The sequence below is a fragment of the Zootermopsis nevadensis genome, unplaced genomic scaffold (assembly GCF_977971745.1).
Source record: "Zootermopsis nevadensis isolate Lab colony 2312 unplaced genomic scaffold, Znev_1.0 Znev_ptg000001l, whole genome shotgun sequence".
Taxonomy (NCBI): domain Eukaryota; kingdom Metazoa; phylum Arthropoda; class Insecta; order Blattodea; family Termopsidae; genus Zootermopsis; species Zootermopsis nevadensis.
Window position 1 is genome coordinate 3,737,681 of NW_028259133.1, and position 27,732 is coordinate 3,765,412.

The window sequence follows — 27,732 nt, forward strand, 5'->3', positions numbered from 1 at the left end:
GACTTGATTCTGACAGTACTTGTTTCAGTGTTTGAGTTAGGAGATAAATAATTTCCTCCCCAACGTTCAACGAGGTTACTATTTTTCCTCATTGTCTCCGTAGTGAAACTATACAGAAATTTCCCAATCTGTTCCTTAATCTGGCCTGATCAGATTTCCTGAAACACTTGATTTGTCTTGCATTAGCCAGTGCATAATAACATTTTAAGAATGTTGATTGGAAATAATTTTGTCGTTATGGTTACAGGAGTGCAGAATTTTGTCTCTGTGTCTTCATGGTCCGATTTATAGGCAAAGACGCATTTTTAACTGTATCTAATCGAGAAGATGGATCTTGGCCTCGATTTGAGCAATGTTCATCCTCAAACTCTGAGCTGAGCATGTGGTGAAACGTAGGCTAATTGCTGATTTGTTACGAAAGAAATGCGCTTGAGATAACGTTCTCCTCCCTTCGACTTTGTGTTCGCCTTTCAGCACATTGTGAGACCGCTAATTCTGTGGGCATCAGAAGCAGTTGGAGTCTGCAGTTCACTTTGTTCTAATAAAAGTATAAAACTTTGCTCTCTACGCGGGAGTGGTCACAATTTTACCCGGACTGTTTTCCAAGCCAGTTTTGTTCATATAATTTATTCACGCCAATTTCCCTAAAATTCATCATTATCAGTATTCTGAATGATTCTGCCCACAATTTTTAAATAAAAATATTATGTTCATTTGTTTTCTCCACGCAGACATTTTGCCAATGTCCTCCAATGTTGTAACATAATCGTATGGACAGGAAACAGTACGTAAACGTATCTCACTGAATGTATTATACACCATTAGACGTCTGAGATTCTTATGCCATAAAATCTGAAAGAAGAAAAAAATTATTTTAATTTTATATACCTGTCACATCGTCAAAGCCGGTGATGGTCCCAACAGAGGCTTTCATACGTCGCTATTGCAGGGACGCATCAGGCCTCCGGGACAACAGTGTGCGGGGGTGATATTTGCTAACTTAATTTATTTAAATGACCCTCGAGCATTCCAGCAATGTTGGCCCTCGTCTGACCTTCTGCTTACCTATCTCTTCCTTACTTTGCTCTCTCGAAGTTCAGTACCACTGCATATCTTGCTACCGGTATATTGCTGCATCTTTCCTGCCGGCATCAGTGGAACAAATGACGCGCTAAACACCCCCCCCCCCCACACACACACACACACACATAGCTGTGGCTGTTAGTCGCGGGATTATAATCGGATATCCGGGTTCGCGACCAACTCAGTCCATGTGGGATCTGTGGTGAACAAATTTGGCATTGAAATAGGTTTTTATCTGACCCCCTCAGCTTTCGTCTGTCAGTATAAATATCGTGGCTTTGTATTCACGCATGTATCATCTTAGGGATGGGCAGTGGGGCCCCCTAGAAGCCTATTTCCACAGAGATATGGTCTTACCCCATCCCAACATTAATAATAACCTCCCCCACACCAAAAAGACTCATTATTAATTCGTGTGGCGCCTCGAGGTCGCCTTTGAGGACGGTGAGAATCGCTATGGACCACTCTTGGTAGCTGAGGACAGACTGAGTGGCAGAACAAAGATCCTGTGACGTAATTGAAACATTTGTATTGCTATTAGCTTGCTAATCTCCGATTTAAGTTTGTTATGTTTATTATGTTCTTATTCTGCAGTTAAGAAACCTATCATAAATGTTGTATGTGATAAGGCCAAGGTCCTTCAAGGACTAGAGTCATCAGTGGAAGAAGAAAATTTATGTCTACGTTTTCTTATTTAGTGTCACCTGATTTCTTTTTTATGTTTCGTCGCTTAGCTTTGATGTGTAGAATTTAGTTCGTTTAATTAATTAATAAAGTTACTGGAAGTTTTGATGGAAACCTATTAAATGTTTGCAGCAAACGTTTGGGGAAATGGGTTGAAGGGGATTTTAGAAGATCAAAAAAGGGTAAACGCCCCAGTAGACGAGGAGATATGGAAGCACAGATACCTATAATAACTAAGTAGATGGCTTCCGGAACCCGAGAGTTCATCACCGAATTAACCAAAGCCCTCCACCGGACCCTGTCCTGGGCCAACAAAATCCAGTCTCCTTCAACTCCTATCTCCCATAGATCCCGCCTGAGATTATCCTCCCATCTACGTCTAGGTTTCCCCGGAGGTCTCTTACCCTCAGGCTTCCCAAATAGTGAACCCAACCAACCAGATGGCTTACTGAACCCGAAGGTTCATCACCGAATTAACCAAAGCCCTCCACCGGACCCTGTCCTGGGCCAACAAAATCCAGTCTCCCTATCTCCCATAGATCCCGCCTGAGATTATCCTCCCATCTACGTCTAGGTCTCTCCAGCGGTCTCTTCCTCTCAGGCTTCCCAAATAGTGGACCCAACCAACCAGATGGCTTAACAAACCCGGAGGTTCATCACCGAACTAACCAAAGCCCTCCACCGGGCCCTGTCCTGGGCCAACAAAATCCAGTCTCCTTCAACTCCTATCTCCCATAGATCCCGCCTGACATTATCCTCCTACTTGTATTCCACGTACCGCAATGCACCTTATATAATAAAGCTTTGGGTCAACAACATGTGGGGATCGTTCAAGATTCTGTCGGTATAGGGGACTTTATCGCTAGAGTTATACGTTGCTGATCGCTGTCAGATGGTAATTATGTCAGTAGCGAGTACATTTAAAATTTATGCAAACCCCGTACATTGGTTTTTGCCACACACACTTATCCAGGACATCCCCACGACCAGCCTATGACCACTCTATAAATTCTCCACGACACAACCTAACCCATCGTAAAACAACACAACCTTACCTTACCTAACCTAACTAAATCTAACCCAACCTAACCCGAAACAACGCAATCTAATCCAAATCTAAAATAACCTACCCTCATGGGATCAAATCCACTACCGATTAAGGACTTCCGCATAACCTTCCAGGACTTCTCCAGCACTTCTCCTGGATTTTCTCCAGCACTTCTCTAGGACTTCTCCAGCACTTCTCCTGGATTTTCTCCAGCACTTCTCCTGGATTTTCTCCAGCACTTCTCTAGGATTTCTCCAGCACTTCTCTAGGACTTCTCCAGCACTTCTCCTGGATTTTCTCCAGCACTTCTCTAGGATTTCTCCAGGATTTCTCCAGCACCTCTCCATAACCAAAGAACTTCTTCATAACCTCTCCAGGACGTTTTTGGCACTACTCTAGAAATTTTCCAGGATTTATCCAGGACGTTTCCAGGACTTCTCCAGGACATATCCACGGCCACCCGAAGACCACTCTACAAATTCTCCACGACACAACCTAACCCATCGTAAAACAACACAACCATATCTAACCTTACCTTACCTAACCTAACCCAACCTAACCCAGAACAAAGCAACCTAGTCCAGTGTAACTTATCGAAATGTAATTAAAACGAATCCAAAATAACCTACCCGCATAGGATCAAACACAACGCCGCTTAAGGACTCCCACATAACCTTCCAGGACGTCTCCGGGATTTCTCCAGCACTTCTCCATGACCAAAGAACTTCCACATAACCTCTGCAGGTGTTCTCCGGCTCTACTGTAGGTCTTATCAAGGATTTCTCTAGGACATTTCCAGGAATTCTCCAGGAGTTTTCCAAGCATTTCTCCACGACATCCCCACGACCACCCCCCACCACATGCTAGAAATTCTCCTGGACACAATCTTACCTATCGTAAAACAACACAACTACGCTAACTTAACCCAACCTATACTAACCTAATATAACCTAGCCACACACACTCATACACATATACAGGTGAGTCAGAAGTATGTTTACAAACTTCGTGTGCGTGTTCCATGATCAAAAATAAGAAAAAATGTTCCTATGAACATGAGTCGCAAAATGTTTCATTTTCGAAATAATAACCAAAAATAAGTTTCAATGAATTGACTTTATATCAAAGCGAATCCAGCTTCCAGCAAAGATTTTCAATTAACGTTTGGGCAGGAATTGTTGGCGACATGCTTATTGGTCCACACATGCTTCCATCGAGTCTAAGAGGACCTTAATATCGGCGATTCTTAAGAAGACACTTGCCACGTCTCCTTGAAGATGTACCACAGAATACAAGAAGACAAATGTGGTTTATGCACGACAGAGCCCCAGAACACTTCTCCCATCGCGTAAGATATCATCTCAATGAACAGTACGCTCAGCGATGGATTGGGCGTGGTGGTCCAGTAGCATGGCCACCGAGGTCACCGGACCTGACTCCATTGGACTTTTATGTGTGGGGTCACTTGAAGTCCGTCGTTTATGCAACACCCATAAACAATGATGGCTTATGGGAACGTGTGCAGAATGCATGCCAGATGATTCGAGGAGACCCTGGTGTGTACGAACGAATTCGTCAGTCTTGTGTACGTCGTGCTCAGGCATGTGTGGAGAAAGGAGGAACAACCTTAGAGCATCTTTTATAAAGAAACATGCCTGTCCTTATGATTGGCAATAAAATAATCCATTGAAACTTATCTTTTGCTATTATTTCGAAAATGAAACATTTGCGATCCCATGATCCTGAAACATACACACGAAGTTTGTAAACATACTTCTGACTCACCCTGTATATTGTCTCCGGTAAAAGGTGACTGGAAATATGGTGAATGATTTACTGTTCAAAGGCCCCTGCTTAGTCTGCACAGACAATTGAAATTGTGTTTGATTTAGGCAGAAATTAGTACCAAAAGATCAAAATAATTACTTTAAACTACCACAAAATTGTTTAGGTAAGCTACAGCTATGGTCTTATCAAGTTTTGTTCACAGCCGTGGTGGTTAAATAATTATTGACTGGCCGAATTATTGCAGTCTGTAATTTGTAGTCACATCGTCTGGTGATTACGAAGGCGGTGATTATGTATTTCCTACGTCTGATTTGGTACGTTTGTTAATCATTTGGAAAGCTTTGTGATTCTTAGTATCTGAGACTATATAGCGTCAAATGAGGGATGATAGTGATTAAGTAATTGTAAAATATGTTGATGGAAACTGTCGTGGCCTAATTGAAGGTACTATCCTGGTATTTCCTTGGAGTGGCTGAGGGAAACCCCCCAAGATATTTTAACCTGTGACGTTACCCACTCGGTCAGACTTTCAGCTGTTTTAATTCGAAGCAGTGAATGCAGCAAATTGGAAATAATGTGTTACTAGATCCGCTTTTGCACCGAATACATGATATAATTGTCGCCTCTCTCAGGGTTTAAATGGAATTCCTCTAATGGTCAAGCATTTTGTAAGGCCTAATATTTCATTAAGCACGAGCCAGGGCGAGTCCTACCGGCTTTCTCACCACGCTCTCCGGGCATACATGTTCGTTTGCATCCAACCCCCACCCCACCCCATCACCCCCGCACCCCCGGCCAACATAAGCAGCGGAACAGAAACTTATTAAGCTCTGAATGGTGTGTGTGTGTGTGTGTTTGTCCCAGACCATCCAGCGTTTATGATTGTCTTCCTTCATGCTGTACGATCATCAGTTTCTCTCTGTTTCATGATATTATTCGATCATTTCGTGATGATGTTTCGATAGCTCATCAGATATCAGAATTCCTCTAAGCAAACTTTTATAGGTTGTAATTTATTCTCACACGAGTAACGTAAGTTAGATGTATATCAAGAGACATTTACATAAAACTCTAATTAACATTTCTTTCAGGTACGATATTAGCATTGATTTGTGTTAAGTAATGCATTAAATTGAATCTGGAGTAGGCTCTTTTCAAAACCAAGTTTTAAATGTAGTAAATTTAAAATAACTAAGGACACTAGAACTTGTAACTCTCGCTATAAACTTAACTTATATTTATTTAATTATTTATTGTGTAATTATGTAGACGATCACAGTTGTGTACCTATAATCGTATGATAGTATAATTGCGTCATATTGTGAATCAAATATTAAATTAATTATTCGGTTTTTGTCCGTATAATCACAATTATATTTAAAATTTACAAATATGATAATTAAAATATCATTTTATGTTCCACATCCTAAGAGTAAGGAAGCGATGTATTAAGTTAAGTATATTATTGTGATATTTAGTGGACATCTGACGAAGGATTTCATTTAGAATATTACATTTAAATTTATATCGATTATACACCTGAAGATGGTTCATTGAAAACCGAAACATGTCGTGAAAAAGATGATGCTCTAATTGTAAATCGAACATTTCGATAGAAAGAGCATCATTTTAATATATTTTAATATATTTTAAATATTTTAAATATTAAATGTTAATTATAGTAATAATATTTTAATATTTAATATATTATATATATATTTTATTTAGTGTTCTGTCTGACGACAGGTCCATATGAACAGGATCCTTCGATCCTTTTCTCGGACTGGGACCTGTTCATATACGTTCTTGGCAGATGATCCAGAAGTGGTTTGCCATTGCCTTCTTCTGTGTGTGAATAGAGTAATTGTTGGGATGCCACGGAGAAACCGGGGAAGCCCCCGGAGGAAAACTCCGTGTTGCCTAGACCACGGCCTTGCCCATAAATAATAAAATATTTTATTGTGATTAGACGGTTAAAATAAACAATTATATTATTGTGATATCAAAGGCTTGATAAATTGAGTTAGTCCACCGTTAGACAGTATTTACTTTAAGCTGACTGTAAATTAATTTTGATAAATTTAATGTTTATTGCGTCTAAGCTGTACACGCCTTAACGGAATTGTTTACAGCTTGTAAATTTCGTTCCGTCAATTTGTATTTTGAAATATTAAATTCAAACCGTGACTTAAATTACCCAGATCAGTTAATCTGCTGTCGTCATGGTTACATAACCGATGTTTACACTAATTTGTGTGGTCTGGAAGCTCAGACCTATTTACGTAATTGTTAATAATTAAAACAAACAACATTATATTATAATTCGTACGTTATATTTATAAGGTCTGCGATTTGACCCTTGAAAGCCTAGTACTATTGCTGTAAATATATGCAATTAATGGTAATTCAGCTTGTAATATCGATTTCGTAAGCTTATTAACAGAAGTCTGAGTCATTACAAACAGAAACGAACGACAAAGATACAATATAAAGCGAATTAATAAAATGTGCCTTGGTATTTTGGTTTCCTGTTTTTAAATCCGTACCTGACTTTGTCTTTACAAAATCCACTTTTCCTGTGGAATTGAATTTATTCGTAAGAAGCGAACTGGATGCTGCTTACATCGTAAAGAATAGTGGGTAGAGTATATTTGAAGAACAGAATTAACGCATTTTAGGGGAATCCGTCGCTTGAAACCAGGAACATAAGGAAATAAATGGTGTAAGTAGACGAATTAAACGTGTGGTACTGCTGTTTAAATGTGGAATGAAATAAAACAGAAAGTTTTCACGAAATGAAGAGAGTAACAGGAACGGGAGAATTGTGTGAAGGCTGGTTCACAACAGAGCGTCGCACGTGGTCGGATTTTACAGGTTCACTACGTAAGTGTGCGTTCGAACACCAACGTAATGAATACGACAATTCGTTATAGGTTTTTGTGAAATTTATTATAAACAGCTTGCACCAAGATAATAACAACCCCCATATATATTTATTGCGCAACATTGTAACATCGAGATAACGATGAATGGCGCAGAATATCAATTTTAAATTTTAAATTTTAACATCAATAATTTAAAAGTTTGTGTATATGACTTGAATAATAAATATATATGTGAATATTAAACACAAACATGACGCATCAAAACTATAAACATAATAACAACCATTTCCATCGTTGAATTACAGGATATATTTCTTATAAGACGTAATTCTTTGAGATCTTAAAATCAGCTTCGTTATTACTTGTTACACTCTGATATAAAATTGTTAATGTCCTAACGCTGATTCTAGATCAGCCATAGTTTACAAAATTACGATGTATCGAAAGTCGTGTATGTCTACAAATGCTCAGTGTTCGAAATTGTACCTGTGTGGACGTAGACTGCAGTGACAAATCGATTCCAGTGAGCGGATAGGCTAACTCGGCGTCCAGACCGGCTGTGGAGCCAGCCTCGTGTTGCTGTGAACATCCCTCAGGAGGAGACGCCACTGCGGAATGCAGATGAAGTGTTTTTTGTGGTGAGCGGTCGAGGGGGGCCTTACGAAAGGTGAGCCCGGTATGTAGAAATACGACGCTCTCATTTTAAAGTGTATATACGTAAGAAGAGTTGCAGAGAAAATCTAACTGCGACCACTACTTCTCTGCGTTGGAAATGTGAATGTGTAGATTTTAAGGAGCTTCGTTGTTTCGCTAAGCTGTCTTCATCCACTTTTTATAGCCGCTTCGAAATTGAACTAATTTTCTCATCCTGACCCCCCCCCCCTTTCCTTCGCTTGTATGTATATATATACACCCACACTCCACTATATAGTCATTTGCACTTAAAAATAGGCTCTAGGCGTTTTTATATCTTAAAATGTTTACACATTATGTCATTGTCCTGAGGCGTCCCCCGATGATATTTAACGTCTTAACAAACAGTGTAGGGGACAGAGTGGAAGCTCGCAGGCCACAGTGGCTGTAGCGAATGGAATTTGTGTGTTTTGTTCTGAGAGGATGATGGGATTTTGCGACAAATGGTAGCGTGGTAAGGAATTATAATTTAGAACCGGCGAAGAGATATTGTAGTTTATTTTAATTATATCACACATCTTCTGTCAACGACGAAGTTTTGACGTAAATACGTCTATATTTTAGGGTCAGTGTCATTCAGCAAAAATGTAACGAAAAAGTGTAACTTCATGTTATGTTACATAGGAAACGTCATCTGTTTACTCGGCATTGTTATTACCTATAAAACATTACCTTACCTTACCTTACCTTACCTTCTGCCACGGTGGTCTAGCGGTTAGAACGCTGGCCTTGTAATCCTGGGGTCTCGGGTTCGATTCCCGGCGGTGCCCGAATTTATAACTTGTGTTGGGCAAGGCTGTGGTCTAGGCAACACTGAGTTTTCCTCCGGGGGCTTCCCCGGTTTCTCCGTAGCATCCCAACAATTACTCCATTCACACACAGAAGAAGGCAATGGCAAACCACTTCTGGATCATCTGCCAAGAACGTATATGAACAGGTCCCAGTCCGAGAAAAGGATGGAAGGATCCTGTTCATATGGACCTGTCGTCAGACAGAACACTAAATAAAAATAATACCTTACCTTACATTACATTACTTTACGTTACATTCAGCCACCACAGACCCATTCTAAGCGTAACTAATTAAAGTTGAATAAGAATGTCTTAATCAAACTTTACGCAATTATAAAGGGGGTATAAAGGAAATATTTAGAATAAAGCCAATATATAAACTTCCTTTCCGTATAGACGTATTTACGTCAAATTCTCCGGAACCGTGGTTCCACTGTCAACTTTTTTTTAAAATAGTTTTTGTAGGAATTTTCCGCAGACATACGCCTAAGAAAGTTACGTGAGATTGTCGTCCTTAGCAAATACGTAGGTGCGTATTCTGAGAAGTTGAGATCGTGGTAATAAGTTTGACGTAGGATATGTAAGAGTTTCGTTGAATTGAAAAAAAAAAAATATAGTGGGGTGACATATAAGGAGGGTTTCATCGAGTTGGCAGTTTCTTATGTACATTCGTCATTTCCACCTCTGGTTTGTTTTTAAACGAGAGTTGAAAATGACAGGTTCAGCTTTGCAATAATCACTACAAAGATGTGGTTGTTCGTCTTCCGGTTGAAACGAAGTTACTTCAGCCCTGAATAGGGGCGGGCAATGTCTTACTCCGAAACATTAGTATTTCCTTACAAGTCCACAATCTAGTAGAGCAACATCGACATATGACTCCTTAAAACCTGCTATACTCTTTCCTTGCAAAGTCTAGGGTTCAGATCCGTGGACCTCCAGACACCGAAATACAGTCTGGAATGCATACTATAGTAGTCGCATGACAGGGCGCGCGGAAGCATTGGCGAAGACTGACACTGATTGCCACCGGCCACGATCCTGAGCTAACTCCATCCATTTACCATCCTCACAGCCCACCTCCCTAAGATCCATCTTAATGTTATCCTCCCATCTCCTTCTTCTGCAAATAATGCTGTTATTCACATGGGTTGAATCGTGGTTGAAACATGTAGCGGTCAGCTGAATACATTTCACTGTTTACAAACTGACATTAATTTTACTAAAATGAACACATTTAAAATGCTAAGTTATTGTTTTAAAATAATCAACTGTTATTTTTAATACCCTGCGAAGTAATTTAACGATTGAAAATTATTATGAAGTGGTTCTCTAAACCAGTGGTAACCAACCTGGGGTACGCGTACCCCCGGGGGTACGTGAAGACATCTTAAGGGGTACGTGAAATTTTAAAAAAAAATTATTTTATGGTAAACACTGAATAATTAGTAATGTAATTTATTTAATTTATTTTAGATGTAGATTATATCCTATGTATAACTTGAATTATACACCAACAACTTTGGGGGTACAAAGTTGAAGAGAAATTATATCTGGGGGTACGCGAAGACATCTTAGGGGGTACGTGAAATTTTAAAAAAATATATTATTTTATGGTAAACACTGAATAATTAGTAATGTAATTTATTTAATTTATTTTAGATGTAGATTATATACTATGTATAACTTGAATTATACACCAACAATTTTGGGGTAAAAAGTTGAAGAGAAATTATATCTGGGGGTACGCGAAGACATCTTAGGGGGTACGTGAAATTTAAAATATATATTATTTTATGATAAACACTGAATAATCAGTAATGTAATTTATTTAATTTATTTTAGATGTAGATTATATATTATGTATAACTTGAATTATACACCAAGAACTTTGGGGGTACAAAGTTGAAGATAAATTATATCTGGGGGGTACACTAACAAAAAAGGTTGAATACAACTGCTCTAAACGACACTTTTCAACTGCACAGTTTTATGACTGTAAAAGTGTTTAATAAATCCGTGTCTTCTCAGAAGAACCCGCTTTAAATTGGTGAACGCTGATGTCATGCGAGAACAGCTGACGTAACAAATGACGTCAGATTAAGCTGTAATCACTTTTCAGTCAGACTTCAGGTAATTGGGTTCAATTCTTAAAATATTAGTTTTATATATGTGATTGCGTGTCGGAATTTATTCAAGTCGTTAAACCGGCTTCTGTATTAATTCGCTGCGACGCGAAGTGAGGTTAGAATTTCTTTCCCACTGTCCATCTGTAAATCGCAGCTAGTGGTGTTGGCCCTCTGAATTGATTTTCTGGAATCACGTGCACGTGCTGAGGGTTGTTGTTACCCTTTGTCTTATTCAACTCACTCGCATATAAAATCCCATTCCAAGGAATTCCCTGAGGATCCTTTTTCCAAAGGATTAACTCCTCCCGGTATTGCTAGCAGGTTGGGATTGTTTGGAGCTGTGTCTATAAAGCAGCTCCGAAAACTTTACAATAGAAATTGGATGAAAGGAATGTATCTGCCAACATTCAATCCGTTTATGGATATGACAAATTACACATTCAGATTATAATAAGCCTGGCATTGTTTCTGTTTCTACATTCCTAACAAAAACGATGCGTGCGTACGTAATTCTATGCATTTCTTCTCTGATGTCTGAACTTCACCCTCGGGGTCGAAAATAATACTTAGCTCGATAAATGATTTACCAGTCGATATATATATATATATATATATATATAAATAATACCGCCACGGTGGTCTAGCGGTTAGAACGCTGGCCTTGTAATCCTGGGGTCTCGGGTTCGATTCCCGACGGTGCCCTAATTTATAACTTGTGTTGAGCAAGGCCGTGGTCTAGGCAACACGGAGTTTTCCTCCGGGGGCTTCCCCGGTTTCTCCCAACAATTACTCCATTCACACACAGAAGAAGGCAATGGCAAACCACTTCTGGATCATCTGCCAAGAACGTATATGAACAGGTCCCAGTCCGAGAAAAGGATGGAAGGATCCTGTTCATATGGACCTGTCGTCAGACAGAACACTAAATAATATAAATATATATATATATGTATGTGTTTGTTTGTTTGTTTGTTTGTTGAATAACAGGATTGGTGAGATATACTCCAATTAGAACAAGGTCTGTGCTTTGCATATTTTCCAAGTACGATTTAAATTAATTATATGCCTTCGATGTTTTTCTTAAAGCAAGTCTTGTAGTGTTACAATTAAGAACAATTTATTACTTCTTCGTATTTTTAAAATATAAACTGTCTTATTTAAATTGATATCATTCTATTCAAGCTACACTCATAACGATCAAACGAGCGGTAATTTGACTACATGGACGTTTATGAATATTTTAACAAGTGTTGAACACATTGCCTATTTATTCATTTTAACATCGGTAAAACACGAGTATCAAGCAAGTGTAGAACGTTACGTCAACAAATTGTACAAATTGGTTCTAACGTACCCTATCGGTTGGAGCATGCTGTTCGGTTGTAGGGCCAGTGCGTCGGTGTTTGATGCAATTTTATTACATCAAACACTGAAATAATTCATGCAGTGAGGTTAAATAGAATAATGAGTGAAAATAAAAACGCAACAGAACGCTGCTATGTTAGCCTAAATGCTCTTATCTTGTCATGTCACTTATCTTGTACAAGATATCACCCTGAAATAAGTTGAAGCCTTTTAATTAAAAACTATTATTTCAGTTCCTAAACGTAACTTTGTCTTACCATATTTCATAGGTATAATATTTAAATTTTGAAAGAAATATCATTAAATTAAGTTCATTTTAATATAACTTTAGTCTGCGTAAATTGAATTGTCTAACCTGAAGATGGAGGCGATATTTTCCTTTCCGAAACTCTGATCAGAACCCGAATTCAAATTCGTTTTTCGCAATATTATCATACTGATATTATTTTCCTTGCATTTTGTCCTGAACGTAAATTAACCTTGCGATTGTAATGTTTGAACCATTTAAGAACCTCACGCGATTTGGGTCTGGTCAATTTCTGATGCATTTATTTTGCCCAGATTTAAAAATGACGGGGATATATTTTATCCATCAGCGCGTTTTGCCTGTGAAACTGTTAAAATGATTTCGATGAACCACCTCGTGCCGTCTTAGATCATCAATTGTTCGTGTGTACTTTATAAATCAAGTCTCTATAAAGACACTTAACACGAAGCCCATATTCGCATTACAGAATAATGGAACGCCAGCGATGACTTGGCAGTGAATGTTGTCACCTAGTATACGCTTCTTATATGTCGCGATTTTTAGATAAAGTTATGAGGGAAAGTAATGACAAGATTGATTATTTCTGTCATCACAAGTGATAAAGTCGACCTGGTTTGTTAGTTATCGATACATCGATAACGTAGTTACGACCGTGTACAAGATTACAATCGCGAGGAGAAGCCTCTGGGTTTAATGATGTGTTCACATCGTATAGTTCGAGTGTTTATTTGGGCTCCTCAACTGTGATCTTCTAGAACTGGTTCTCTATCTTTGTTCGGGACTCACCCTAGGGGAAAAATATATATATGAATGTACCAGACATTTTATTTATTGGATATTACACTAAATCTAGAGATTTGTTTAAAACTATCGTATTAATAAGAATATTTAAGGATATATATATAATTTTATGGGAGTTTGTTTAATATTGTAGAAGTCATGTCGCCATTTTAATCATTCATACCACGATACGAATAGTTAACTCAGCTTTGTCTTACGAACTTTATGTAGATGTTAATTCATGCATTACTTATACTTGCAGAATTTTAACGACGTATGGAAACAAAGTAACTGTTCCGTCGGTATGATGTACGATATTTTTCGCTTATTTGCAAATAAAAGTTGTCTGTCTACTCGTCTATATAGTTGCCGGTAACAGCTCGAAAACCGGTGAAAAGAATTTCATAAAATTTGTATTGGGGATTTCTAGCAGATTTGTCAGATTTTAAATTTTGTTTAAAAATCTGGCGACATTAAAGGACAATTCATATGAACGCCTAACGTCTCTGTCCGTATCTCGGACGTAACTCACCAAATAAGTATCAGAGCATGAAATATCCCACCGGTTTAGAAAGTTCTCAACCATGTTTACAAAATCCCGCTACTGTCCCTCCTGAATCTTAATCACCATACATTCCATGTTTCTTTAAGACTCATTTAATATTGTTCTACACTCTGCGTAGTTAGCCCAAGTGATCTTCAGGCAAGAATGTTGTAACGTCTACAATTCTTATTTCCCCCAAATCTATTTTAATATTATCCTCCCATTAGGCCTAGGCACTTTGTGCTTTTCAGTTAATAGAAGAAAATAGATTTCACGCCCATATATAACACCAGGTGAGATTGTAGTTTTGTATATTTTAATCTTGACGTTAGATAGCAGACGTGAAGTCAGAAATCCGTAATTGCATAGTTACAGGCGTTATCTGAAAATTTTCTGCTCTTAATTTCCTTTCGAATGCATTTTCGTTCGTATTTTAACCAAAACTCGAACAGAGATCTATAAATGTCTCTCTGTCTTGTTCGTAATTCTGCGCTTAAACAGAAAATTACACAGGAATTTTTTTATATTGCTAAAAATATTCTACAATTAAAGAAAAACCCTCTTCGTGCAATTTTCCGTTTAAAATCCTACTCAGGAGAATATTTTACTAACGAGAGATGAAGTGTCTTGAGGCTGTAGAAAACAGCGTAATTATGATACCCATTATTTATATTCTTCGTCACTTTTGTCGGCTGGCCTTGTAATCCTGGGGTCTCGGGTTCGATTCCCGGCGGTGCCAGAATTTATAACTTGTGTTGGGCAAGGCCGTGGTCTAGGCAACACGGAGTTTTCCTCCGGGGGCTTCCCCGGTTTCTCCGTGGCATCCCAACAATTACTCCATTCACACATAGAAGAAGGCAATGGCAAACCACTTCTGGATCATCTGCCAAGAACGTATATGAACAGGCCCTAGTCCGAGAAAAGGATGGAAGGATCCTGTTCATATGGACCTCTCGTCAGACAGAACACTAAATAATAATAAGATGAGGTGGTCTAGCGGTTAGAACGCTGACCTTGTAATCCTGGGGTCTCGGGTTCGATTCCCGGCGGTGCCCGAATTTATAACTTGTGTTGGGCAAGGCCGTGGTCTAGGCAACACGGAGTTTTCCTCCGTGGCATTCCAACAATTACTCCATTCACACACAGAAGAAGGCAATGGCAAACCACTTCTGGATCATCTGCCAAGAACGTATATGAACAGGTCCCAGTCCAAGAAAAGGATGGAAGGATCCTGTTCATATGGACCTGTCCTCAGACAGAACACTACAAATAAAATAAAAAGCCTGATGTGAAGAGATCCCTTGGTATACGTAGATGGAAGGGTAATATTAAAATGTATCTTAGGGAAACAGGTTTCCAGTTCAAGGACTGCTTTTATCTGGTTCAGGATAGGAACTGTTTGGCTTGCTTTTGTGAACACGATAATGAACCTTCGAGCTTCGTAAAAGAGAGTGAATTATCCAGAGAAGGAATTTGACTTGTCTCACACGTAACTGCAAATTCACATCGTATTTAAAGCCAAAATAGTGAACATAGTACAATTTAGTTGCAAGATTTACAGAAGCTCGTTTCTACACTTATTTTCCCTCTTGTAGTCTTATCAGTAAGTGTACGCCGTGTCACTTACTTCATGAGACCAGCGTCTAATACACTCGTTCTGCTTACAAGACCCTCCCTACTATATCTCCTTACCTCATAGTTTTTATGAGGCCAAGTTATTATCGTAACTATAGACGGACATCTTTGTCACCCCAGGCTGTGCATCGCCACAGCATAGTTTTACGACAATCGCATTGATTGGAGCCTCCCAGCCTCTCGTTCTAAGCCTCCTAATAATATTTTCTTATCCTAGAGTGACCAAGACTCCTTATAAATCATCCTGTTGAGTTCTCCCAATGAGCAATAACTCTAAGGGATTTTATTATTTCAAGGATGGGCTTTTGGGAAGGGTCGAGTTGGGACGGGGGTGATATATCGTACAGCACCAGGCAATTTAGCAACTGATATTATAGTTTAGTCTTCGAAATTAGATAGTGTATCAAAATGAAAGGACTTACATACGTACGTAGACGCACATGCTTGAAGAACTTATGGCAACGAACTTCCGGTAGTGGATTTCCACTACGTTAGATTTAACGGTTGTAAATTAAAAGTTTCGCACCATCGCCATGTTGGTAAATTTTAACGTACACAAAAATGTTTCATAGACAATCTATAAATGTATTTATTTCCCCATTGCTATATCGGAGGTCATTAGCAAGCTCCAGTGATTTGTTAGTTATCACTTTCAAAGAGAAAACTAAACATAATTATACTAATCATAAACCTAGTTTTTATGCTGTAGAAAGTAATTACCTACACAGACACATTGTTTCAAACATCTTTTGCCACACAAAACGTAAAGCCATGATAACAAGGTTTTGCCAGTATTATCCCACTTTAAAATTTCGCGAGTCTCAGGTGTTTTTGATGTTAACGGCAGAAATTTAAAAGTAATATGGCGGTGTTACATTTTGTTCCGTTATGACTGTGACAGATTTAATGAGAATCCTTGGATTTTTCTATCAGTTATTACGGTGGGTTTGGCAGACAGATGGTCACAGTTACATCATAATATATACGTAACAGGAGTGCAATCTCATATAATTACAAAAATTATTCCCTCTACTCAACATTAACTAACTAACTAGATGGCTTACCGAACCCGAAGGTTCGACACCGAATTAACTAAAGCCTTCCACCGGACCCTGTCCTGGGCCAACAAAATCCAGTCTCCTTCAACTCCTATCTGCCATAGATCCCGCCTGACATTATCCTACCATCTACGTCTAGGTCTCCCCTCAGGGTTCCCAACAAATACCCGGTGCACACCTCTAGTCCCATCCATGCGCGCTATATGCCCAGCCCATCTCATTCTTCTCGACTTAATCACCCTGACAATATTCGACCAGTTTAAAGTATACTAAAGATTTCTGTCTTCTGGGTTGTTGCGCTGTGTAGTCTGGTCGATGTTAACCAACGTTTCTGAGGTCATACTGCCTCCATCATCAGGGCGATGAGTATGAAGATATCCGTCTTCTGGGTTGTTGCGCTGTGTAGTCTGGTCGATGTTTACCAACGTTTCGGAGGTCATACTGCTTCCGTCATCAGGGCAATGAATATGACAGTATGACCTCTGAAACGTAGGTTAACATCTACCAGACTACACAGCGCAACAACCCAGAAGACAGAAATATTCATACTCTGATGACGGAGGCAGTATGACCTCTGAAACGTTGGTTAAAATCGACCAGACTACACAGTGCAACAACCCAGAAAACAGAAATCTTCATACTCATCGCCCTGATGATGGAGGCAGTATGACCTCTGAGACGTTGGTAAACATCGACCAGACTACGCAACGTAACAACCCAGAAGACAGAAATCTTCATACTCTGATGACGGAGGCAGTATGACCTCTGAAACGTTGGTTAACATCGACCAGACTACACAGCGCAACAACCCAGAAGACGGATATCTTCATACTCATCGCCCTGATGATGGAGGCAGTATGACCTCTGAAACGTTGGTAAACATCGACCAGACTACACAGCGCAACTACCCAGAAGACAGAAATCTTCATCTCCCTGATGACGGAGGCAGTATGACCTCTGAAACGTTGGTTAACATCAACCAGTCTACACAGCGCAACTACCCAGAAGACAGAAATCTTCATCTCCCTGATGACGGAGGCAGTATGACCTCTGAAACGTTGGTTAACATCAACCAGACTACACAGCGCAACAACCCAGAAGACAGAAATCTTCATCTCCCTGATGACGGAGGCAGTATGACCTCTGAAACGTTGGTTAACATCTACCAGATTACACGACGCAACAACCCAGAAGACAGAAATCTTCATCTCCCTGATGACGGAGGCAGTATGACCTCTGAAACGTTGGTTAACATCAACCAGTCTACACAGCGCAACTACCCAGAAGACAGAAATCTTCATCTCCCTGATGACGGAGGCAGTATGACCTCTGAAACGTTGGTAAACATCGACCAGACTACACAGCGCAACAACCCAGAAGACAGAAATCTTCATACTCATCGCCCTGATGATGGAGGCAGTATGACCTCTGAAACGTTGGTAAACATCGACCAGACTACACAGCGCAACAACCCAGAAGACAGAAGTCTTCATACTCTGATGATGGAGGCAGTATGACCTCTGAAACGTTGGTAAACATCGACCAGACTACACAGCGCAACAACCCAGAAGACAGAAATCTTTATACTCACCGCTGTGAAAACCTCAAATCTTATAAAGTATACTACTTTCTTTAGTTCAAAATTGAAACTGTTTGATTTCAATCTTTGTAAGAGCCTGCAGTGTAAAAAATTTGAGGCAGAACTTTGTTGGTTCATCAGGCATTGTTACATTGCGTAATTGTAGTGACATGTTTTCTTTCTGTTGCAGGTAATTCTGTTCGTTCGCTGTTACTGGTGCTGTTTTTGAGATGCGTTATCGAAATATGTAAGTAAAAAAACACAATCGATAATTGTATATTTCGATTATCCCCGTTGTCGTGCAACTCAGTTTAGTCATATTATAAACATTTAGGCGAATAATAAGGCTTGATTGATAGATTTAACCTGTCTGTGCCTCTCAATATAAATGAAGTCATGTTACGTCGGCACTAACTCCATAATTTACTGATGATTTCTGTAACTAAATTGTGTCATGTGGAATTTTAAGAAAATATTGAGTGACAAGACAACTCTTTAGAATATTCGTGCTATTAAGTTGGTAGCTCTGTTTTGCTCCTGAGACCTCCCTGTTTTTTTTTCCATTCAGTTGATACTAATTTATTCAGCGTTTAATTTTCTCAGTGTTCATAAAACTGCATACCAATGACATGTTATTAATCATTAGAGATTGATGTTAATTTTTCTGTGATTACTATGGATGTTTGGTTTCTTTATTTTGTGTTGTGCTGTACTCTGTATGGGCTTTTCCCAGTCCAAGGTGTGATAGACGGAAGCATTGAATTCTTCCAAACTTCGTGTTTATTACGTCACTGTCCCCAAAAGGACGTTAATCGTCTCCTTGAACTTCAGTCTGAAGTTCATTGGTTATAATCAACTTCTATAAGTGATTTTGTTTGTCGAAGGTTGTTAAGTAACTTTTCCATCTGTGATCGGTTATCCGCGATTTTTCCTAGGGGAAAACGCTACTGGTCCTGGTCAGACAAAACACCGCGTTCTACCCGCGTCTGCAGAAAATTCTGAGCGGCAGAGATACGAATGTGATGTAGACAAACAGCAGACACATGTTTAAAATGAATTTTTAAAATCCATTATACAGCTACTCGTTTCAAATTCAGACCAAGTGGAAAACAGTACAACATGAATGTTAAAATGATGAAAGTCTTTCTACCCCCCTTCTACCCCGTATGTGGAAACGTTTTTAAACTGTGTGATATGAGGGTGGAAGGGGTTGGAAGGGTGTCATGTAGGATGATGTTCCTCGCCTTGTACTGCAGTTAGCGTAATAACTTATGCCCGTGTACGTGTCCGTATGTTGGGATTGTCTGTGTGTCTCTCTTATCACGTCAGCGGTGTATGTAACATGGCCTTTCTAGTTTCCGTGAATACGAGGTGCGATCGGAAAGTTTCAAGACTGTGACAATAGCGGGCGGACCGGATGTAGTACGAGCTTCTGCCGCTAGGGGGTGCGGCCTACATTCATAGTGAATCAGTGTGCCAGCCGGCATTATCGAATTAGCATTTGTTTCTTAGTTACGGGCGTTTTGGTAGTGCATTACACCGACCCTCCTGCGATTTCGGAATGGCGTGTGCATCAAATTTTACCAAAGACTCGCCAAAACGGCTACGGAAACCTATGAAATGCTAACGCAAGTATTTGGGGAGTCCGCAATGGGTCCTGCACAAACTTTTGTTGGCATTCACGTTTTAAAAATGGCCGAACCTCTGTCGATGATGACGAGCGTTCTGGACGACCATCTTCGAGCACAACGCCCGAAAATGTTACGAAGATTCGGCAGGCCATTCACGAAGATCGACGTCGTACCATCAACGACTTGTGCGACATTGTTGGGATAGGCTATGGGACCTGTCAGCTGATTCTAAAGGAAGAACTCCACATGCGACGCATCATGACAACGCGCCAGCGCACACCGCCCTCAAAGTTCGGCAGTTTTTGGCCACAAACACCATGGCCGTCATCCCGCACCCTCCTTATTCGCCGTGTGACTTCTTCCTCTTCCCAAAGATGAAAATTCAGCTAAAGGGAAGGAGATTTTAGACGATAGAAGAGATTCAGGCAGAATCGCAGATGGTGCTTCACAGGCTGACAAAGAAAGATTTCCAGGGATTCTTCCAGGCTTGGCAGCGGCGCTGGGATCGTTGTGTTCACTCCCAGGGGAACTACTTCGAGGGTGATGGATGAATTTAATACCTGAGATAAGTGTACGGGTTTTTTATAGGCGCAGTCTAGAAACTTTCCGATCGCACCTCGTAGAAGTGTTTCTATAAACATTAAGTAGTAGATAAGAGGATAATACTAAAATAAAGATTGCCGTCTTTTGGGTTGTTGCGCCGTGTAGTCTGGTAGAAGTTTACCGACGTTTCAGAGGTCGTTGCTGCCTCCATCATCAGGGCGATGAAACGCCTGTAAACTTGTACCAGACTACACGGTGCAACAACCTAGTAGACAGAAATCTTCAGACTCACCGCCTTGAAAACATCAAATCCTTCTTGATATTGAAACAAATATTTTTAAATAAAATATGAGGATGTTGACTGGCTTCTAGTGGCCGAAGATAAGTTCCAGTGGCGGGTTTGAACGTGGTGAAGTACTTGTAAATCGCATAAAAGGTGTGAAATATTTTAATAAGATTTTCGACTAACACCTTCTTAAGGAAAGGTTATTAATGTTAAAAAAGACACAGTCTACTCTGTGGGAATTGAATCATTTTTGTCATTTTTTAAATCAGTCCTGCCCAACTTTACACTGAATTATAAAAAAGTGTATTCAACAACAGCTTCATGTGTGATTTACCGGTGGAAAGGTACAGCCACTTGGTCCATATTTGTTCCTGTTTTGTTCTCAACAAAATTCAGGACAGCGTAATTCCATATAAAGTTGACATGATGCCAAATCTTCGTCTCACTCACATTAATATTAACAGTAAACAGAACTGTTGGCTAGACTATTCGAATTGAGGCAAGGACAAATTTTATTCTTTCCTGTGTTCAGTGGGGCGGGGTCCGGGTTTAAGGCAGCCCGAGCGTGAAGCAGACAGCAGACACCCCCCCCCCCGTCACCATCAAATTCCGTGTTGAACAATATGATGAACTTCACATTGTTCTTCAGTTGGAGATTGGTTTTCTCCCTTGTTTTATAATTGTTTATTTTCGTCAATACAGATATGCAATATTTTTATATCTTACTAATTTTAGTTAATTTTCATTGTTTATTCTGTATTTTGCAAATAAAATGTAAATTAAATACGCAAATGGACACTGGCTGCTGTTAAATGCATTGTTGAAATAGTAAAGAGATATATAAGAAGGTGGAATTATAAGAATTTAGAATTGGGGGAGAGAGATTGGGCATGGTAACAATTAGAAAAGTACATATATAAACCGAGCCATATTGGCGTTGCGACTCATTAGGAATCTGTCGGGTGGTCTAATCGTAAGACTTCGTGGCGCAACGGTAGCGCGTCTGACTCCAGTTCAGAAGGTTGCGTGTTCAAATCACGTCGAGGTCATACTTTTTTTTTTATTATTATTATTATATAAATGTGATTCTTCTGAATGACACTTTTACTTACTAATAATTTAATTAGATTTTGTTTTAAGCTTTTCTTTGTAAAAAAAAGTTTACAGTGGAACCACGGTTCCGGAGAATCTGACGTAAATACGTCTCTGTATTTAAATTATATTTAAGCAATAAATACAATGAAATGAAGGTAGCTGAATGTAATGTAAGGAAATGTAATGTAATGTCAAAATTATCTAACCTACGACGCACTTCTTCTACAAGCGATTCACTGTTACGACACGACAGCGACACGACTGGCAGCCCCGGATTTTTCTGTCCTTCGAATAAAACGCAATTTAAATATATTATAATTAGAATTTTACAGACCCTAAGCTCTTTGCATCTGTTCGCCCTGGGGCCTGCAGTTTTCATGATAGCTCCTAAAATGTTCTGTATACCTTATTATACATAAAATGCCTGTAGTTTTTGGAGGCCTGATTGTAACAAGTCCCAGGAATTCGTTTACAACTCTATACCACGGAAAATATGTTTGACATTCTTCATCGTCTGAGGTATAGAATCTCTTTTGAAGGCTGATCGCTATTCTTTGGATAGAACAAAAACCTATTGAATACTTCCAAAGGAACCTAGGTTCGATCCAAACTGTAACCACTAACATTAAAATGAAATGAAACATGACAAGATGGCAATTGTCTTCTACGTTCTCGGATCGGAGGCGATCGCCCTGATGATGGAGGCAACAAGCAACTCTGAAACGTCGGTAGACGTCTACCGGACTAGGCTTTGTAACGACCCGGAAGAAAATCTTAATTCACTTAATGTCGTCTTTTTGTATATAAGAATAGCTTTCAAACCAACCAGTTTCATTTCTGTAGTTTTTTTTTTTTGTAATAATTCCTTAAAGCAAATATTAGCTTTAATTTTGAATTGTTTTCTTTTGACACTGAGAACGTGATGGAAGTCCTTGAAGTTGTTTTAACCCAGGAGACAGCCATCTACAGATTTGAGGCCTTCTGAACCTGAATCTGACGAAAAATAACAAATCTTTAAATATAATGAAAATCTGTGACCTGAAGTCGGGGACAGAGCCAAGTTCCAAAATGTCGCATGTGTTTAACATATCGTAAAACAACAACACACAGGTCCAGCTGAGTAAATATTGGTATGGTTACTGGACCGTAGGTAGAATTTGCAAAATCGCATTGAAATCTACGTCAGATTAAGTGGGAGATGGCGTTTTACATATGGAGAAACTTAATAGCTTATATTCTATAACAAAATAGCCACGGTGGTCTAGCGGTTAGAACGCTGGCCTTGTAATCCTGGGGTCTCCGGTTAGATTCCCGGCGGTGCCCGAATTTATAACTTGTGTTGGGCAAGGCCGAATGAGCCGGGATAGCTCAGTCAGTATAGTGACTAGCTACGGGCTGGACGACCGGGGTTCGATCCCCGACGGGGGCAGAGGATTTTTCCTCTAGCCTCTGCGTCCAGACCGGCTCTGGGGCTTACCCAGCCTCCTCTACAATGGGTACCGGGGTCCTTTCCCGGGGGTAAAGCCGGCCGGGGCGTGATGCTGACCACTCACCCCCATCTAGTGCCGAGGTCAAGGAAGAGAGGAGCTATACCTCCACTCCCCCCCAAACGCCTACATGGCGTATAGTGGGACAAACTTCACATTACTTCAGTACTAACTACATTTTGGGCGTTCCTCGTTAAATATTAACATAGCGGGACAAACGTTACTTTTTTGGGCAAGGCCGTGGTCTAGGCAACACGGAGTTTTCCTCCGTGGCATCCCAACAATTACTCCATTCACACACAGAAGAAGGCAATGGCAAACCACTTCTGGATCATCTGCCAAGAACGTATATGAACAGGTCCCAGTCCGAGAAAAGGATGGAAGGATCCTGTTCATATGGACCTGTCGTCAGACAGAACACTAAATAAATAAATTCTATAACAATATGTCAACGGAAAGTAAATTTCTAAGTTTCGATCAAAATTTGAGTGACGCATCCCGTTCATAACCGGGACTTTCTCTCTTTTAAATAACCACTGACTCAAAAAATGAAGATTTGTTGAAATATACGAGGTGGAGTCGTGTGTTTTGACCGCGACAGTTATCACCACGCCCTGACCCAATTACGTAGACGTCGGAAAAACGCCATCACGCTACAGTGAATGCTGTATTGCTGTTACTAGAGTAGACCGGATATGACGTCGTACACAGCAAGTAACAGAACTTAAAATTAGCAAATGAAACCAATTTTATTTGTAAAAACAAAGAAACAAAGTCACTTCCTGCCATGTATCTTTTTAATACTTTATAGTACCGTGCTGTTCTATAATTTAATTCCCCTACATAACACCCTAATTATTGTAGAATCTACGAGAGACATTAAACACAGTTTCTTTTAATTTCTCTGTCTTTCTTTCTTTCTTTGTCTTGTTTTAAACCAACAGAACAAGTAAGAATCGTAGAAAGCTAGCCACAAACTTCCTTCTGATGGGCCACTTAAATCCTTTTAAAACAAGTGAAGGCATTTTGGCGCCACTGTCACAGATACAATGCCTTCTATTATTTCTTTATGTGTTTTTTAAAATGAAAAGACAGAGATAAAAACGGTGTGTCTTAGTGAGTTAGAATCTGAGGTAATTAATTCTTGAATGTATCGTAAATGCCGTGTTTTGGAAGACAAATACGTCTGAACAGTGGAGAATAAAATAAAAGCCCCCCCCCCACGGTCGGTACATTAATTGTAATAAGCAGAGAATCGTAAGGGATGGAGGTTGTTAAGGGGTAGTTGTAACAAGGATAAGGGGAGAAAAACAAATGCTGTGAGGAAAAGAAGACTTTTTAACTACGAGGCGCGTCCCAAAAGTAAGTTTCCCACTCGTCCCACAGCTAGAAAACCTTATATTGCGCGAAGCGACTGTGCGTACGTGATAGAGCAATGACGTAGCATGGCGCATGCACTAACGGCACTTCCCGTGTTATCACAGTAGCATCGTTACAGCTGTTGAAGATGGAGGTTCTTATTCCAGCTCCCGCCGACTGTGAAGTGCGGTCAGTGATAACGCTAGGCCGCACACGGCTCGACGGACAGCAAGTCTCCTGCAGGAGTTCAGCTGGGAGGTGTTTAATCATTCACCCTACAGCCCGGACCTCGCTCCCAGTGATTTCCATCTTTTCCTACACCTCAAGAAATTCCTGTCCGGTCAGCGTCAGCGTTTTGAGAATGACAGAGAGGCGGAGATGGTTGTCACACAGTGGTTCCAATCCCAGGCGGCAGACTTCTACGACGCAGGTATTCAAAAGTTGGTCCCACGGTATGACAAATGTCTCAATTCCGGTGGCGAATATGTTGAAAAAAAGCTGGACACTTGCTGTATCTGTTGCAATAAATATTTCCATGAAATTGTGTTTTGTTTCTGTAAACGGCCCCAGGGAAACTTACTTTGTAGACCAGCCTTGTATAACTGACGAAACAGAGGCCTGTGTTATATCTGTTGCAAATTTCTTCAATGTAATCAAAGCCTATTAAATGCTATTGGAATGTAATATGTTCGGCCTACTGTATCAATCAGAAATTTTATTCAATTTTGATGTACAAATTCGTGCTCTTGTCTGTTAATTAGCACTATACGTCGTCAAAATTAGCGATTCGAGATTCGCATATCTTCATGAGGAAAATCTTCAGTCAAGAATGCATATCTTTGGGTCGAGGTATAAATCCATCATTACATATAACTCAGTAAATATAGACTGAGATTTGTATGACATAAGACGGTGATTTGGTGGGGGGGATTTAACGCTAAAGCCATGTGAATTTTATGGTCACTTTGCAGTTAGTTGTTCAGACAGTTATGCAGAATACATAATCGTAATATTTGGTGTATGGTGTTGTGATGATGATAACCTGAATTATACTGAGTCTGGGTTGGGCTCCGTTGACTTTTCACGCCAATTTTTACCTATAAATTACTCTATGGAGCAGTGTCCTTGAGAACCTGCTCTGGCTGAGGTATTCAATAAATTCTTTACTTTTTATTTATTTATTTATTTTTATTTATTTTGCAAAAAAAAAGCCGGCTGTACTAGTCTTAAGTAAAGTATTAATTACGTATACTAAGGACTTCAAAATGTTAATTTCCTATATTATGTTTCGTTTATTTGGCATCAAATCGTATTTCTTCTGTTACGTATGAAAAAGCAGAAACTGATTAAGGCCATGTTATTGATGGCATCCAGGACATCGTCTTGCCGACCGTGAGCCTTTTCTGTCTGCAATGCGTGTCCCTGTATTAATTTTATTCAGCTTACCTAATAAATGTGCTTCGTATTTAAAGCTTAGATCGAAATTTCGAAATATTGGCCTGTGCCCACGTATTTCCACACACCCGTGTACTAATAGTTTGAAGTGTGCTCGTAAATTTGTGAGGATGTTTATTTATTTATTTTATCTTTATTTTACTAGTATTCGTTTATATAAGGGACGTCCATAAGTAGACCCCATCTCTTGGCTCTCAAATGTATATATCATGTGCATGGTTTTGCTGGCAGCTTATGAATGAAAAGTCGGTCAAAATTCGGCTGTAAAAAGATAAGAAAGATTTACTTTATTATATTTGTTTAAATCTTGTCAGTCTAATCACAATAAAATTCCTATTAAAATATTACCATAATTAACATTTAAATATTTAAAATATATTAAAATGATGTTCTCTATCGAAATGTTCGATTTACATTAGAACATCACTTTTCTATCATCTTTATCATCTTAATTTATTATGTTTACATGTTCTTTACTAATTATCAATTATCTATGGTCGTGATCGTTTACTTCATGTACCAAGATGCTGCACTTTTTAAAGTTTTTTTTTTCTAATTTTATTCGCGTAGTAATAAAAATGAGCACATCTCCCTGTGAGGGTGTTACTAAAGTGTTTTGTAAGCCTCTAATTCATTTCGTATCTTCTGTTCATTAATTTTATCACCCTAAGAATGCTTTGTGACGAGAACAAATACGAAACTACTTGTATAATTTTCTCCTTACTCATACTATTACGCCACTATTAATGGATTTAAAATTTTGCGAAATATTTACACGGCGGTAAAAATTGAGAATATGGCTTTCCAGATTAAGACACCGTGTAGATTATTAATTATTTATACGCGTTTCAGAGTAATCTGTTTGCTCTTCTGCGATTTAGCGATATTATTTTGTACGAAGTTTTTAATTTAATCTAATTTAATAATTGTACTTGTAGTTAAAAAGTATTTAAGTCTGCAATATTTTATATGGGCATACGTGCTTAATAAGAATGTGAACTGTTTTTCAAATTATTCACTTTTGAACGGGGAAAGTTGAACACGGTATTTGACTGACATGAGATGCAATGCTTTGATCCATCCTGTAACTTACAAAACACTAATAAGATACCGCATACCTTGAGTTTAGTTGACCAGTTTAATCCAAATGATGGATCTCTGTTAGTTTTAGGCAAGTTTTTTTTGTGATTTGACGAAAGTAAAATTAACAATACAAGCTTCTGTAGACTTCGAATACGCCAAAGCCTTTTTTTTTAAAAAAAATGAATTTAGGGTCTAAAGCTGTCTAAAGAACAATGAACACTTCCCTGAACAAGAAATTGCATTGTAAGATATGAAGGTTTTAGTCCTTCGTTTACTCAATTCGAGCGCTGTAAGTTGAATAATTTTAAAGGCGTTTTTGTATTTCTTAGAATAAGGCTTCTTTTTAACAAATTGTTTAGTCACATACAACAGAAATGGAAAGAAGTCAGGACCACAGTTCAAAAACTTTTATTAATTGTCTACTACTTCTTCTGCCTTCCCCTTTCCCCCCCCCCCCCCCCCATTT

General features: G+C 39.2%; 1 protein-coding gene and 1 non-coding gene across 3 annotated transcripts in view; both read left to right on the plus strand.

Moving 5' to 3' along the window:
- The window catches only part of zfh1 (Zn finger homeodomain 1), a 651,615-nt gene that overhangs the window by 536,952 nt on the left and 86,931 nt on the right, over positions 1–27,732 (plus strand). The gene's annotated exons all lie outside the window — the stretch shown is intronic.
- On the plus strand, positions 21,765–21,836 carry TRNAW-CCA (transfer RNA tryptophan (anticodon CCA)). Its single transcript has one exon. It is a non-coding gene; the product is annotated as a tRNA-Trp (tRNA).